Consider the following 16,056-nt stretch of genomic DNA (forward strand, 5'->3'; position numbering starts at 1 on the left):
AAATGAATAAAAAGTAAAAGAGAAAATGCCACAAGAGTTCATTTGCTTTTATTTGGCAGAATCTAGGAAATTTTCTGAAGTGACACCTATGCTAAGCCTTGATAGATACATACAATTTGTATAGGAAGAGAAGTACAGATAATACATATATGATTGAGTGAATATCACAGCTCTTTTTATGTGTGTCTGGGAAAAATTAACTATTTTTCTCTACTCACATTCCCATTTCTGATACCATATGTATGGGTTTTATACACTAGATTATTCTGATACTAACTTCCTAGAGTTAGGACAGACTCCATAAGATTAAGAGCTCAATCCCACAAGACTGCCTCCCACTTCAAATGCCAGTCACAAGTAGTGTTTTCCCAGGTTACTCACAACTTCTGTCCAACTTGGTTACAAATTGGAGATTTCCACAAAATCCTCCTCAGATTAAATAATTTGTTAGAGAGGTTCATAGAATGCAGGAAAAAAAGTTTATTTACCATTTTTGATTTAATACAAAAGATATTTTAAATGATACAAGTAAATAGCCAGATAAAGAGATACATAGGGCAAGGTCTGGAAGTTTCCCAAGTCCAAGAGCTTCTGTCTTTGGGTCTGCCATCCTCCTGGTTTCTAAAGTTGTCCACCAGCCTGGAAGCTCTCTGAATCCTGTACTTTGGGGATATTTATGGAGGCTTAATCATATAGGCATGATTGATTATTAACTCTATTTCTAGACCCCTTCTCTATCCACAGAGTGAGGGTTAAGGCTGAGAGTTCCAAGTTTCTAATCATGGCTTAGTCTTTCTAGTGATCAGCTTCCATCCAAGAGCCAAACACCAAAAGTCACCTCATTAATACAAAAGACGTTCCTATCCTAAGATTTCTGTTTCAGACACTCCTATCATGTAGGAAATGAAAATGGTTTAAGGAGGACTCTACCAGGAACTGAGATCAAAGGCCAAGTATTAGCAGGAACCAGGGGAAGAGACAAATATATGTATTTCTTATTATTTCACAACACAATATTCATCAAGTAATTTTTAAAACTGAATTAGAAAGTAATCTTAATTTTGTAAAGATAATAAATACCAATGCTTATTCTAAAATTACTGTTTCATATGCATTTCCTTAACTTCTGTGTGTTTTTTGACTTCAGTAGGACATTAAAATATAATGAGTTATTCTGCCAGGCATGAGTATGACAGAATACTAAACAAGATAAAGAAAAAGCAAAATTTCTTTTATTTATAATGGCCTACTGCTGATAATTTCAGATTCAGCCTTTTTCAACTTTAAGACATCCAACGTAGCTTACCAACAGACACAGAAAGATGTGCATAATTTCTTCAATTACTCTGGCTACCTACTGCTTGATATTATATATAACTGACAAAGATTCAAAGCATTGATTTTTTTTTCAAGCTATAATTTTTAAAAGAGTTTTTAGAAGAAAAGCACATCAACTAATCATCCCCTCATTCATCTTTTAACATACCAGAACTGAGGAAAATCCTTTAGGAGAAAAAAAAAATAGTTGTAAAAATCCCCAGGGACTGTAATTCCAGTTAAAGATATTTTTCATATATCTTAAATATTTGTCATCAGGAATTTCTCTACCAGTTCAAATTTTTAGGGTAGGAACTCTAGTATAGATTTAAAAAAAAAGACATGACTAAAACAAAAAGTGAACAATATAGTGTGATATGAACATTAAGTTTAAAAAGAGAGTTAGAATAATAATAGCAAATAATATTTGGATATTGTTTTTACAATATTTTACAAAATTTTACAATATTATGCTGTTGTAAAACATCCAAGGTTTTATTTTCACAATAAGGGAGTAAAACATATAAAGGAAATGGTAACATTTTCATTTTAAAAAATTAGGAAATTGAAGCTCAACAGAACAAATACAAAGGTCAAGTCCACATATAACATTAGGGTCTATTTGTCACTAAAGTGATAGGGTTGAAAGTCCAGGATTTGCATTCTGTATACAGACCTAATTTTAAATTCTGAATCTGCCACATACTAATTGTGTGAACTTAGTCAGCTTTCTTTACTTCCCTGTATTCAATTACTCTATGTATAAAGTGGGAAATATGGAATGTAGTTTGTCGGTGTCTGTCAAGGTTCATTATTTTCAGTTGTTGTTACGTATAATTTTACTAAAAGTATAGATATGTACTTTCTGTCTATGTGTTTAAATTGAAGGGATGAATAAAGAGAACTGCTAATAAGCCTGAAAGAAGTGAAGAATCTAGCAAGAATTAGAAGAACCCATCAGAGTCACTATTAACAGACAAAAGTCACAAGAGTTGGACTAAGCAGGTGTGAGGAAGAGCTGATTGCAAATTAGGTTTGCTGTTTCCTGACAAATAAATCTTCTGCACGGCCCTCCTAATTATAACAGGATAGTAATAAAATATAATGAAGGAAGTAAATCAGGAAAGACAGTCTGTGACCCAGGTTTGAGGAAGAAAGATAGAAATGGCTCTGGTTCAGGAAGAAGAGATGAAGAGGTGTTGGTGTAAGAGAAGAAAGAATATTCTTTGGATATAAGTCAGAATTATGTTTTAGTCATTGAGTCCTGCCCAGGTTTAGGCTAGTTACAGGGTCCCTAGAGAAGGAAGAGATGCATAAGGAAATAAGTGAAGAAAGTTTGTCATTGGGGAAGATTTCACATGGCAGGTAATGTGTCAAAAGAACCTTTCTGAAAAAGTTTGAGGTGATGTGAATGGCTTCATTCCATGAATCTGTGAGACATTTGGCTCAAGATTAGCTGCCAGAGTACAAGGTAGAGATATTCAACATATTGTGTGAATAAGATAATGTGTTTAAAGTACCTTACACAGAGTAATAACTCCTTAAATAATGGTTCTTTAATTATACTTTTCTCCTAAATTTATGCTCCTTCTAAATCACTTCTGCTTCTTGCTTGTCTGAACCCTGTGCCTGTAAGTCAAGCTGGCATATCTGTTCACCAATCCTCTAGCAGTCAATAAATACATCTACAGATACCCTAAGAGTATTTTGTGTGAGATATAGTGATAGAGAAAAGAAAATGAGGCTAGGTCATAAAAAGTCTTAGTCATTTTATAGAGTGTAGATTTTACAAAATAGAAGAACAATGAATCTTAAAGGTCCATTCCTGAACCCAAAAGAGGTCTTATGCTCCTCAAGCAACTTGGGCCACTTCTTCAGATGTCATCAGCCCACTATAAGAGGTCATGTATACCCACTGCAAGAGGTCAAAAGCCCTTCTTTGGGTCCTGAAAAAAAAAACTGACATGAAAACTAACTGGTACACTTAGACAGGAATCTTCCACTACCACGCCTATTCCCATTTTTGGAAGTAGAAGTGAGATTATTATTAGAATTGGAGAACCTCAATTTAACGGCAAGTTACTTACATACTACTATCCTCCATTTTCTCATTCTGAAAGGACAAAAAGTAGCACTTACATATTTTCTATTAGAATTAAATAGAAAGGGTTTCAATAGAAAAATTATTACCACTTTAATTGGTGCTCATAATTGTTTGCTGATTTTGAATATTAAATCCAACAGCTAACTGTATAAAATCAACTGTGTAAAACCAAGTTGCTAAGTGTATACTTAAAAAGAAATAACATTTGAAACTGTGTTGTAAATTAAGTAGAACTAAACACATTATTTTGTGTCTTTATGTATTGAATTCTTGGGAAGAGTAATGAGTGCAAGTCTTGGTAACACTAGTGTATCTTCGGAACTTTGGATAAGATTTATTAAGTACTTATTATTGATAAATTATCTACCTTTTCCATCTTAATTTTTTTTTCAAATATCTGTAGACCAAGATTCACTAGGCAATTTTCTGTCTGAAAATACGTTTTTCTCCTTTGATTTTATGCAATTCTGTTAAAGTTGAACATACAAATACCAAATGAACAAATCACATATTAACAGCTCTGTGACTTTTCACAAAGGAAAAATACCCATATAGTGAACACCCAAATAAAGAAGTAGAAGATCATCAGGACTCTAGAAGTCATACTCTTTTTCAGTCATTTACTCCTGTCCCTTTTATGGGTTGTTTGTCTCTCTCTTTTTTTTTTTTTAATGTGTATTTTGAGAGAGGGGGAGAGAGAGAATTCCAAGCAGACTCTCCACTGTCAGCATGAAGTCAGACATGGGGGTTGATCCCACAAGCCACAAGATCATGACCTGAGTCAAAATCAAGAGTCAGACATGCAACCTACTGGGCCACCCAGGTGCCCTGGTTGTTCTTCTTTTAGTACTGAGTTGTATAGTTCTTTATTTTTATAGAAAAACCCTACTTTGTGAGACAGTTATTTTCAAATATCTTCTCTCACTATGACTTACCTGATGTCCATATCATCTGAAGTTGTCAGATTATAGAATCAGATAAAAACACTTGGAGGCTGCTGAAGCTTTAGGTGATTCCTTGAACCATGAAGCCAAAACAGAAAAGGAGAGACAAGTGGGCTGAGGACAGAAAGAGACCATTCCTGGGATCAGAAGAGGTAGCAATAGTGGTAAGGAGTATCATAATTTACCTGCAGAGTGGGACAGGAGGAAATAAAGAGCTTTGGGGTACCAGAGATTTGGCATGTGCCCTCAGAAAGAGCATGTCACTGCTGGGACTAAAGAGGTACGAGGTCTGCCTTTTGTGATGGGTCTGACCTTACTTAGGCAGCTTGTTTTCCCCACTCTTCCTGCTCGTTTTTGACACACTCAGTTGCCACTTGCAGCCTCTACACTGAAGAAGATGCAACCTTTGCCATCTAGCAGCGTGTGGTCTAGTGTGCGTGGCAGATGTCAAAGGTGGACTGAATATAAAGAGGAAGGAGTGTGTAGGCAGCATCAGCTACAAAAAGGGATAGATTGGGTTAACTGTTGTCAGGGATCAGAATGTTTAGAGTTAAGGACAACTTGATTTAATAGTGCAGCTCAAGGACTCTGTATATAGACTACTTAGACCTCACATATCTACCTCAATACAGAAATCACATAACAGAGATGCTGTCAGGAGAATGTGGCTTCATATGTTGCTGAGTAGGCTCTTCCTACAGTATATAGAAAAATGTCCTGATGGTATTGCCCAATCTTTTAGTTCACAATTTAAAAATTAGAGTGTGTTAGAGTAGAATTCCAAAGCCTATTAAGTAAAGGTGTTGCAACTGGCTTCACTGAAATCCTTGAGGCACTGACATATGTTTATAATTTTTTAAAAAATGTTTGTTTATTTTTGACAGGGAGAGAGAGAGAGAGAGAGAGAGAGAGAGACAGAGCATGAGCAGGGGAGGGGCAGAGAGAGAGAGGGAGACACAGAATCCGAGGCAGGCTCCAGGCTCTGAGCTGTCAGCACAGAGCCCGATGCGGGGCTCGAACTCACAGACCGTGAGATCATGACCTGAGCCGAAGTCAGACGCTCAACCAACTGAACCACTCAGGCGCCCCTGTTTATAATTTTCTTTTGCAAGCCTGGGAATATATCTGTATTTGTGTACTCGATGCGAGAGTGTGTTCTAGAGGCATCTTAGCAGTCATTACAATGGGCTACCCCAAATGGTGAATCAGACTTCTCTTCTGCTCTATGTGGGTCTCAAAGGAAAGTCCCAAGATTATGAAGAGGGATGAGTTTATTTAGGAAAGTTTCCTATCCCATCCCTCCTGTGTCTGAGGAAATCTGAGCTGATGGCTAGGCACTGTGAAACCACAACATCCCTCTGTTATTGAGAGACCCACCTCCCCTGATTAAAATAATTAAATGCCTTTCCTATGGCTCTTGGAATAAAAAGGAAATGCTTTATTTTGGATTACAAATTTCTTCACGATGCTTATTTCTGCTTATTTCTTCAGCCTCCTCTGAAACCAATTTCTTCCTAATCTTATGCTCTCATCACATTAAACTATTTTTAACTCTCCATATTGATCCATAATGTGTCCTGTCTATCTGTGTATTTGCTGTTCCTGCTTAATCATCTCTGCCTTTGCCATCTTCATCATGCTCACTCCTGCTGTTTTGTTCAAGCCTCACCTTGGGCATCACCTCTTCTGAAATATATAAAATATTGAGAAGAATTGAGGTGTCTCTCCTCTGAGTCCACAGCACTACCTCATCAATTATTTTACCACTTATTTGTGTGAAATTGAGACTCTTTACATGGCTCTCCAGTCTACTAATACTTGAAACTAGCAATCTTAGTCTTCTAACCAATTAATCTGCAGCTCCTGAAACAATACGTGGCTCAGCATAGATGCTCAATATATACTGAAATATTTGAAGAGGTGAATGAATGAATTGAGGAATAGAACCCAGAAAAAGTCCTATTTCAAGCGTTTCCCTAGTTATTGTAGTTATTTCACCCACTCCTTATGTTGGGACTGAACTTCTTTGTAACTGATGATTGACTTCTCATAAGGCAGGACTTGTTCATTTTATAGACTGGATGCATTGCTGGTAAGGTTTATTTTAATAATTCTTTTGTGTATGTAATTTGAATTCTAGTTTCCCCTAGATATATGATGTAACTACCTTCATTTAAGAATGTTCAAAAATCACCAATTACTTTGTATATTTTGGTGAAATGTTGCCGCTGCTCTCCTCACTCCTTACTTTTCTCTAAACTTTAAAGTCAGTAAATGAGGGGCACCTGGGAGGCTCTCTCATTTAAGTCTGACTTCAGCTCAGGTCATGATCTCACAGTTTGGGAGTTCAAGCCCCACTTCGGGCTCTGCACTGAGAGTGCAGAGCCTTCTTAGGATCCTCTCTCTCTCTCTCTCTCTGTCTCACTCATGCACATGTGTGTGCACACTCTTTCAAAATTAATAAACATTAAAAAATAGAGTCAGTAAATGAGTCCTCGTATGCATAAGGAAAGCACATGTTTACAGAATGTATTGGATGAGCAAGTGAGGAATACATTCCAAATAATTTCTCACTATATTTGATGACTTACGGATCTGCCTTTTAATATATTTGATTTAATTAATGCAAAGCTTAACTAAAAGAGACAAATAAGTGTGTTTGTCACTGTGTAAGTTTAAGTCTGAAACTCATTTCCATTAAAAGGTAAAAGAGCTTAACAATAGAGAACAGAGGGTTGATGGAGGGAGGTGGGTGGGAGATGGGCTAGATGGCGATGGTATTAAGGAGACTTGCTGTGATGAGCACTGGGTGTTGTATGTAAGTGATGAATCACTGAATTCTACTCCTGAAACCAATATTGCACTGTATGTTAACTAACTAAAATTTAAATTAAAAAATAAAGTTAAAAGGGAAAACTCGAAAAACAAGACTGTAAGAGTTAAGGAATAAATAATGACCATTTTTTCTTCTTTGGTCATTTAGTTCCATTTATGTATAATGGGTAAAGAATTGTCTTTAAAAGTAAATAGAAGAAATAAAATGATTTGTATTTCATTATAGGCAATTCAAACTTCCATGAGTTGGTGTATTTGCGAGCCTTCTCTTTCCTCTGGAGACTGCTCTTTAGCATCTGCGGCTGAGAAATCAATTGAATGGGGACTGTGACATTCACACTGTCTGTCTCCTCTGTCCTGTTCTTGGAACTTAAAAGAAAGTCATTTATTCTCTTGTGACTCTTCTGCCAGTACATGATGAAGGCTTTGCAAAGCGTCATTTAAGTGGGACATCCATCACTTACAGCCTGGCTCCTTTTCTTGCCGAAGACTCTCACACTCCAGTACCTGGGATGTAAACAAAGATAATGCATTTGATTTTCACATTGATCTTATCTGTCTTAGAGGCTGGCTCACTCCACAGGGGCTCTTTCAAACCAGATGGCCTTCCACTGACCTCACCTGCCACAGCCCATGATCTCTCCTTTCCTAGTCCTTCCTCCATGGATGAAAGTGTACCCACTCATGCTTTCCCTCCTCCTCCTCTGCCTCCTTCTTATCTTAGACAATAAAGTGCATGATGATGATTCCTTAATTTGGATGACATCTTATAGTTCATAAAGAGCCTTTATGCAAGAATAAAACACATTTAGTGGGTAGAGTACTGTTATACAGAGAATTTGGGCTTAAGAACTAAAGTCTTAGAGGTTTGCAATTTGTTTCTAACATTTTGTTTCATATCCAGGGGAAAGTATTTAAATTTTTATTTTCTTCCTTATAAAATGAGGACAAATTACTTCCTAGTATTGATAGGAACACTTATTTGTTTGTTGGTTAGTTTGCTTATTTATTTAGCAAGTACTTATTAAGTGCAGATCCTCTTCTGGACACTGGAAATACAGGCAGCACTGAATAAGATAGAGCAAGTTCCTCTCATATAACTTCCATCAAATTGATAAATCAGACACAATACTTATAAATATTTTATGATATTAGATAAGTGGCATTGTACATGTCGACTAACTGCACATAATAGACCTCAGTAAATAGTATCTTTCTTTTAATTTCTGTTACTATTACAGGTATTAACATTTTTATCAGCTCCTTTTTCTTTTTCCTTTTATAAAGGGAATGTGATAGCTTTCTGAAGTGTTAACCTGCCTGCTCTGAAATACAATCCGCAGATTTCCTTTTCTGGCACATTTCCTCTTCAAGTTGGCTTCAGGTGTATTCTTCCAAAAGAGGTAGAAGATGAAAGGGAGGCAGCCACATTTTGTAGCCAACACATATCTTCTCCAGTTATTCAATCAAACACTAACTTGGATACTGCTGTGATGGGATCTAAAGATATCATTAAAATCCTTAATCAATGCACTTTAAGTTATCAAAAGAGAGAGTATTTAGGGCGGACCTGATTTAACCTATTGGAAGCTCTTTAAAGAGTACATGGACCTTCCCTGAGTTGATAGACACCAAACAGTAGCTGCATCTACAATTGCCCTCCCTTCTCCCTGGATCTTCCCTCCTGACTACCTGCCTGTGGAAACAAGCTTCAGCTCATGCCTTTGGGGTTATAGCCTGATTTGTCTTCCTTCCTTGCTACCTATCCTATGGGCTTTAGGCTTTAAATACAGAATTTTAAATATATTTAATGATTGGCTATGCCACATATATATAGTATAGGTTCTGCTTAGGTGATTGAACTCAGGTACGGTAATATATGCTCATTTAAAAAATTGTGAAAATTCCAAATAGAAATAAATAGAAATTATCATTGTAAATATTTAAATTTATTCATTGCCACTAAAAATATGACATGCATTTTTGCAATACATTACAAACTCTTTGGAAACAGAATTTTATTTTCTACACAATTATTATTATGTCAGTAGTTTTAGGATAATTAGTCTATTTCACTGTTGTAAATAATGTGACAATAAACATCTTTGTGCATAAAGCCTATTTGTATTATTATTTAAGGACAGAGTCCCAGGGGTAGAATTGTTAGGCTAAGTGGCATGTATATTTTGTGGTTATCAATAAATAATGTTTCTGAAAAGACTACAACCTTTGTACTCCTACCAATAATGTATAAGCAGCGACTGAGGGGCACCTGGGTGGCTCAGCCAGTTAGCGTCAGACTCTTAATTTCTGCTCAGGTCATGATTTCACAGTTTATGAGTTTGAGCCCTGCATCAGGCTCCATGCTGGTGGTGTGGAGTCTTCTTAGGATTTGCTCTCTCTCCCTCTATCTGCCCCTCCCCTTATCTCTTGCTCTCTCTCTCTCAAAATAAATAAATAAACTTGAAAAAAAGAGAGAGATCTCGCCTAAAATAATAATAGCATGCACAGCCAAGTTAGCTATTTCTCCTTAAATGGCCACAATCTGCAAATAGCACATAGTGGAGTTCTGCTACATATTTGATTCCTGTCTTTTACTATGAAGTTTGTGAAAGTCTCATCAAAGTTTATGTAAGAATATTTTCCTTGCTTTGGTACCGTTTGGTGTCCATTATTTGTATTTATCTTTTTTTTTCTACATGCTACAGAGTTCTTCATCTAATGTTTACTTCTCTGTAGTAAGAGAACATTATTCTAAGTGTTTTTTGCTGTAATTACTCACAATTCCTACTGCAAGTATATGTTCTTTCTCAGTTACTTACATACTTTTCCTATGACTAATTTGTTCTCAGAAAAATGTTCCACTTTTCCTTAGGGCATTTTGGAAAATATTACTTTACCTCTCTGTCATCTCCTTTGCCTTCATGCAACAAACATTTCTTGGGCACTTAGAGAAGCATGCTTGGTCTCTATTATCAAGGTGATTAAAAATGTAGCTCAGGAGACAGATAATGCACAAGTAAACAAATATAATTAAAGTTTTGAAAGCACAATAATGGAAAGAATCACCATGCAATCACAGACAAGTATGAGTATATGTGTATTTAGGACAGATCTAACCAGTGTATAAGTATGGTGACCGGGGAAGGCTCTCTGTGGAGGTAACATTCAGTAAAGGACCGAGGACTAAGAAAGGTTAGCTTAAGTATGGAATTTGCTGACAGAGGAACGTCTCTGACAGAAAAAAAAAATAATACAAGATTCTGAAATTACCTACAGGACTGAACATGGGTTGTTGAGAAACACAGGAGGCTAAAAGCAAAGAAGCATACGAGTGACGCTGGAGAGATCACAAGGGAGGTGGAACATAAGGAAACCACAGAGCCAAGTATGAGTTTGGATTTGTTTTTGAGCACAATAGGAAAAAAACAGAAAAGGGCTTTTAGCGAGTGAATAATGGGATCAGATTTTAGTTAAAATAGGAATTTTTTAAAAACCTGATTTATTAAAATGTCTATTTTCTAAGTGTTTTACATGTATTATTTCATTCTAACCACCCAAAAGTGAAATTATTACCAATCTAATTTTATGCATGAGTAACTGGAGGTTAAGGTAGCTAAGTAATCCACTTATGGTTACACAGCTACTGAGGGACAGAGCCATGATGTAAGCCACTGTTCTTCCCACTACCCTAAACTGTCCAGTGTTCTGAAACCAGTAACAGTGCTTGGCAGGGAATATCTGTTGAGGAAATTATATTTATTTTGTCTGTCTTTCTCTCTAACACCTACCTCTTTCTTCATTTTCGCTTCTCACACACTCACCCAGGTTTTTCATCCCCTGTAATTGGGTTTTGGTTTTAATGTCTAGCTTTTAAGTGATTAACGTGGTAATTCTAACACTATTATAAAACTACAGAAGGGAAACATGAATCTTCATTTAGAGCTATTGTTTGGACTTTTTGTTTTGTTTTAAAACTCTGGGTTTAGATATTTATCTAAAACCAATTTGCATGCTGGGAATCCTTTCTTAAGGCTCAGATATATGAAAAGAGCAGAATTTGTTTATTACCTTTTATGAGCCATTCCACCAGACTGAAAACAGTTGCTTCCAGCCCAATTGATAGCACTGAAAGTACAAACCTATTTCCCTAAGACTGAATCTCATCTTATCTGTCTTGACTTCCTATAACAATTATCTCTATCTCTATGGCACATGCAGGCATTTCTACTTAATTATCAGTAGGTTGTAATACAAATGGCTGAGCAAATGTTTTCTAGTATGTGCATTAAGTTTTTGAATTAAGCCTTCTGTAAGATTGAAGCTGAGATGTTCTGAGTTGGACATTCTCTGCTTGATATCCAGAATAAACCTTTAATAAAATTCCTGGCATGAATGTACAATTTAAAATACAAAAGTCCAGATTATAACATTGTATTTTAGTGTCTGAAAATATCCTAAAAATTTTAAATTAACAGCTTTATATGTGGCCATAAAGAAGCAATTCTATTGTTTCATTTACTTTCAACTAGATATTGTTGTTGTTGTTGTTAGTCATTCAACAAAAAAGTTACTAAAATCTGAATACTGTGGTCGGAGCTATGGGTATCTGGAAATCTAAGAGATTTCATCCTTCAGGGAAATCTAAGTATTTCATCCTTCAGGGAAACAGTTTGGAGAGGAAAGAAATCTAAGTATTTAAGAAATCTAAGTATTTAAGAAATCTAAGTATTTAATCTAAGTATTTAAGAAATCTAAGTATTTAAGAAATCTAAGTATTTCATCCTTCAGGGAAAACAGTTTGGAGAGGAAAGAAAAGCACAATTGCTACAGTGACACTGTAGCAGAAGTTTCTAGGACCAGATGCTGTGGGGCTCACAGGAGAGGGTAAAAGACTTTATTAAGAGGTTTAGCTTTGAGCTGAGTCTTGAGATAGGGTCTGCAAGCTGAAGGAAAGTCAAGATAGAAGGAAGAACATAAACCATTAAGCACCATGACTTATTCATGGTATTGGTAGCATTTCCTTTAGAATGTGAATTAAAGCCCAGAAAATATAAAGGAAACAATAAGAACTTGAAGCTTGAAATTAAGGCAGGGCCATGTTAAGGACTTTGGCGTTGAGCACTCAGAAAACTGGAAACAATTAGGGAGAGTTAATAAGGGAGTGAAATAAAAGTAATTTGTGCTTTAGGAAAGTTGAGTTACAGTTTACAATACAGTGTACTGACAATATGTTACCCAATGTATATACTTCCTACAAAGAATATACCCCTTCAGAAACGTATTTATATATTGATTTATATGTGCCACAATCACCTAGGTACTGTGGTACAACTCTAAGATTGTTCAAAATTGACCCTACAAACCTTCAGCCTCTTAGTTCCCTGAACAAGCAGTAACTGGACTCAGAAGCTCCTTCAGTTTTCGTAAGAGTTCAGTTATACTGTAGTCAGCTCCCCACAGGTACCAGATCTCCAGGTGATTGGCAGCTGTCACTCCCAGAATACTCCAATGAAAACTTACATCTAAACTCAGAAAGACAAAAACTTGGGCTTGGGTAGTATTGAGAAAGGCTGCTTTGAAAATGGGAAGTCTGCCGTGGGTTTTGTTTGCGTGAGTAGAAGAAAAAAGAAGGGTGGGTCATTGTAGGAAGAGATGGCATTTCCATCCAAGTCATGGAAACAGTAAGGATTGTGACAGATTTACATGATTTGAAAGTGCATATAAATGGATAATATCATTGATGCGTTGAAAAAGAAGGTATGCATATCAATAGTATATATATAATATAAATCTTTGAAGTTTGCTTCTCTAGAGATACCTCCTCCTAGTAGCTTTAGACACGGAATGTCCAAGTTGCATAGATACATTTTGCATCTTTATGCAAGTTGATCATTTTAATTCTTTTTCTGTTTTCATGTTTTCATTGAGGTATCTGTTGAAAGTCTATTGAGTTTCATAGCCTTTGGAAATTAAAAGATTAATCAGACTTGGTACTTTCCCTGAAGGGGCTCAATGTTCATTAGAATAAAACAAGAAATTCACAAATAGATATATTTAAATTATTGTAATAATTAAAAAACGAAAGTCATGAAAAAGTATAAATGTCCAGGTCATTATAGAAAATGAGAGGGGGAAAATGATCATCTATTTGGAGGGTTGTCAGAGAGGGCTTCGTATTGGAGGTGACTTTTCAGTCAGGTCTAAGATCAGTACAAATCTCAAAAGTAAATCAAAGAAACGAAGGACACTGTAGATAGAGAATAATTTTAGACATGTCTGGAAGATATTTATTTTTAATAATTGAAGCTTGCTAGATTCAACTTATAGTCTCTTTTCTTTTTTTCACTGTACCATGATGTTCAAAGTATAGGGAATACTGAGGTCAGGCATTAAAATAATATGCTGTGAACAATGGAAGCTCATGATTTGAATCCTAGTTATTTTTAGATTAAGTGTTGAACAGGAGAGTATGTCTTTATCCTAAACTCAGATTCCTTGGTTGTAAAATAAAGTTAATAATGTCACCTATTTTATAGGGTTATTGTGGATATTAAGAGAGATGATATAAAGTCCAAAGCACAGTGCTCAGTATATGTTAGCTCTTTTTAGTATACCTATCCTCCATATTCTTGGTTTGACCTGGCTTCATCAGAAGCAGCCATTTGGCTATGTTTTCCTTTGGTATCACCATTAAGCCACAGATATAATTTTTAAAAGGGGAAATGGGGCCTATGGACAGAGTTCTGAGCTAAGCACTAGAAAACTTACTCTAGAAGACATTGATTAGCTAATAAAAATTTGTTTTGATTATTCAATCAGTTCCTAATAAGACATCATTTAGATTCCATTCCATGTATTTCTTTACCTCTTCTATAGGGTGGTCAAAAGAGGTGGTCCTGCATATCTCCAGTTACTCCATGGCCCCCCAAATGCTTCTGCCTGACCAGTTGTCAACAAAGGATGCATTAGGCATTGGGAGGAGGACGTGCCATCCTTGTAAAGTATGGTATGTAACCATTTAGAAATATGTCATTTTCCTTACTGTCTTATCATCTAATTCTGGTATGTATTCTGTCTGGCTGACAGTGGAAAATAGTAGTGTCTACATATAAGATTCCTTTTAAAATATGCAGAAACACAAAAATTTTCAAGAGAAAACTAATAACATACCCATTATCTGTGAACTTTTATTAGGCCAAGCCACATTTCATTATTATCCTTATGTCTTCAAATGTCTTCTAACTCAACCATTTTATTTCATGATATAATCATTCTGATATTTTGGAAAGGTACCATTTTTGTCTACAATATAAAAGTAATGTTTGTTTACATTTATGGCCTATAACATAACATACGTAGCAAACATTATGTCATAGAAGTTTAATAGGTAGTATTTAGAGGCATCTGGGTAGCTCACATCATTAAACATCGACTCTTGATGTCAGCTCGGATCATGATCTCACGATTCATGAGTTTGAGCCCCACATCAGGCTCTATGCTGACAGTGTGGACCCTGCTTGGAATTCTCTCTCTCCCTCTCTCTCTGCCCCTTCCCCCACTCATGTGCACTCTCTCTCTCATAAATAAAATAAAAAACTAAAAATAATAGGTAGTATTTAATAAACAACAACAACAAAACTTCTAAAATCATGCTCTGACCAAAACTCAAAAAAAAAAATTAAAGTTATATTATCTGTGGGACTAATTAACTAATTCCTGTGTCTCTTTTCCATATAAAATTCAATGAGGGCCATATATTTTTTTAAAGATGAATCAACTTACTCTCCCTTCTTTTTGCACAAAAATCATCTAGATTACATTAGCATTTCATACAATAGGATTTGGCACTTGAGACTCATGGAAAGAAGTGTAGATGAATTATTCACATCTGAGAGGAAAGTCAATTGGAGAAATAAACATTAAAATGATTTGCAATCTGCAGTTATTCAAGACAGGCAGAATCATCAAGTGTAAGAGAAAGATGAGAACACCAGGAAATAAATGGCTCAATTGATTTAAGGAATGTTTTCACAGTACCCAAATTTTGAGAAAAGGCCTGTATCGATCAAAAAGTCCCATTAATTTCTTTCATATCTAAGATGGTGAAATTACATTTTATTACCATTTTGACTTATTGTTGAATCAGATTTTCTCAGGGGCTAAAATCATTCTCTGATTAAAACTCAGAAAAAAATTTAAAATTATATTAACTTTGGGGCAGCTAAGATACAATTTAACAAATCATCTTTTTGGTTTCCTAAATGGCAGGGAACTAATGTCCCAAGAGTCAGAACTATGTTCAAAACTGCCCATGAAAACCAAAGAATTGCCTGTGAATGGTAAGTACATGACTTTATATGTGCACAACATAACCTTCATTCCCAGAAGTAAATGAAGCAGCTAAGTGTAGTGGAAAGCATGTTGGCCTTGAAAAATCAAAGGCCTGTGCTCTAATTCTGGCTGTACCCTTGGCCCATGGGCAAGTTAGTAAACCACACTAGCCCTGACTCAAGAACCTCACTGAAAAATAGGTTTTCTAATATTGAGCTGTATGTGAGGTACCGAGGACTTTGCCTGGAGCAAAGCAAACACAATCAATATTAGTTTCCTTTTTTTCTACCTCTCACTATACTATAGTAGCTCAGCCTCACAAGTAGGATCACATTTCCCCATAGCATTCCCAGTCAACATGAATTAAAACATGTACATGCATGATTATATTGGGAAAAGCTGTTTATATGGATTTCCATATTGGCTAAGTCACGGTAAAATGAGCTTACATGAGAAATACAATTTAAATTATGAAATGGTGTGTATATGACAGTTATTGTTTCATGATAGTGGTGGTGAAGA

General features: G+C 35.8%; 1 long non-coding RNA gene across 1 annotated transcript in view; it reads left to right on the forward strand.

Annotated features, from left to right (window-relative positions):
- Positions 1-15,542, forward strand: part of LOC125176013 (uncharacterized) — a 525,938-nt gene extending 510,396 nt beyond the window's left edge. Inside the window, exons 3-4 of the long non-coding RNA XR_007156099.1 lie at positions 14,080-14,209; positions 15,472-15,542. This is a non-coding gene — a long non-coding RNA (uncharacterized LOC125176013). The remainder of the gene's footprint in view (positions 1-14,079; positions 14,210-15,471) is intronic.
- The last annotated feature ends 514 nt before the right edge of the window (positions 15,543-16,056 follow it).

This window comes from Prionailurus viverrinus, chromosome D1 (genome assembly GCF_022837055.1).
Source record: "Prionailurus viverrinus isolate Anna chromosome D1, UM_Priviv_1.0, whole genome shotgun sequence".
NCBI classification, from domain to species: domain Eukaryota; kingdom Metazoa; phylum Chordata; class Mammalia; order Carnivora; family Felidae; genus Prionailurus; species Prionailurus viverrinus.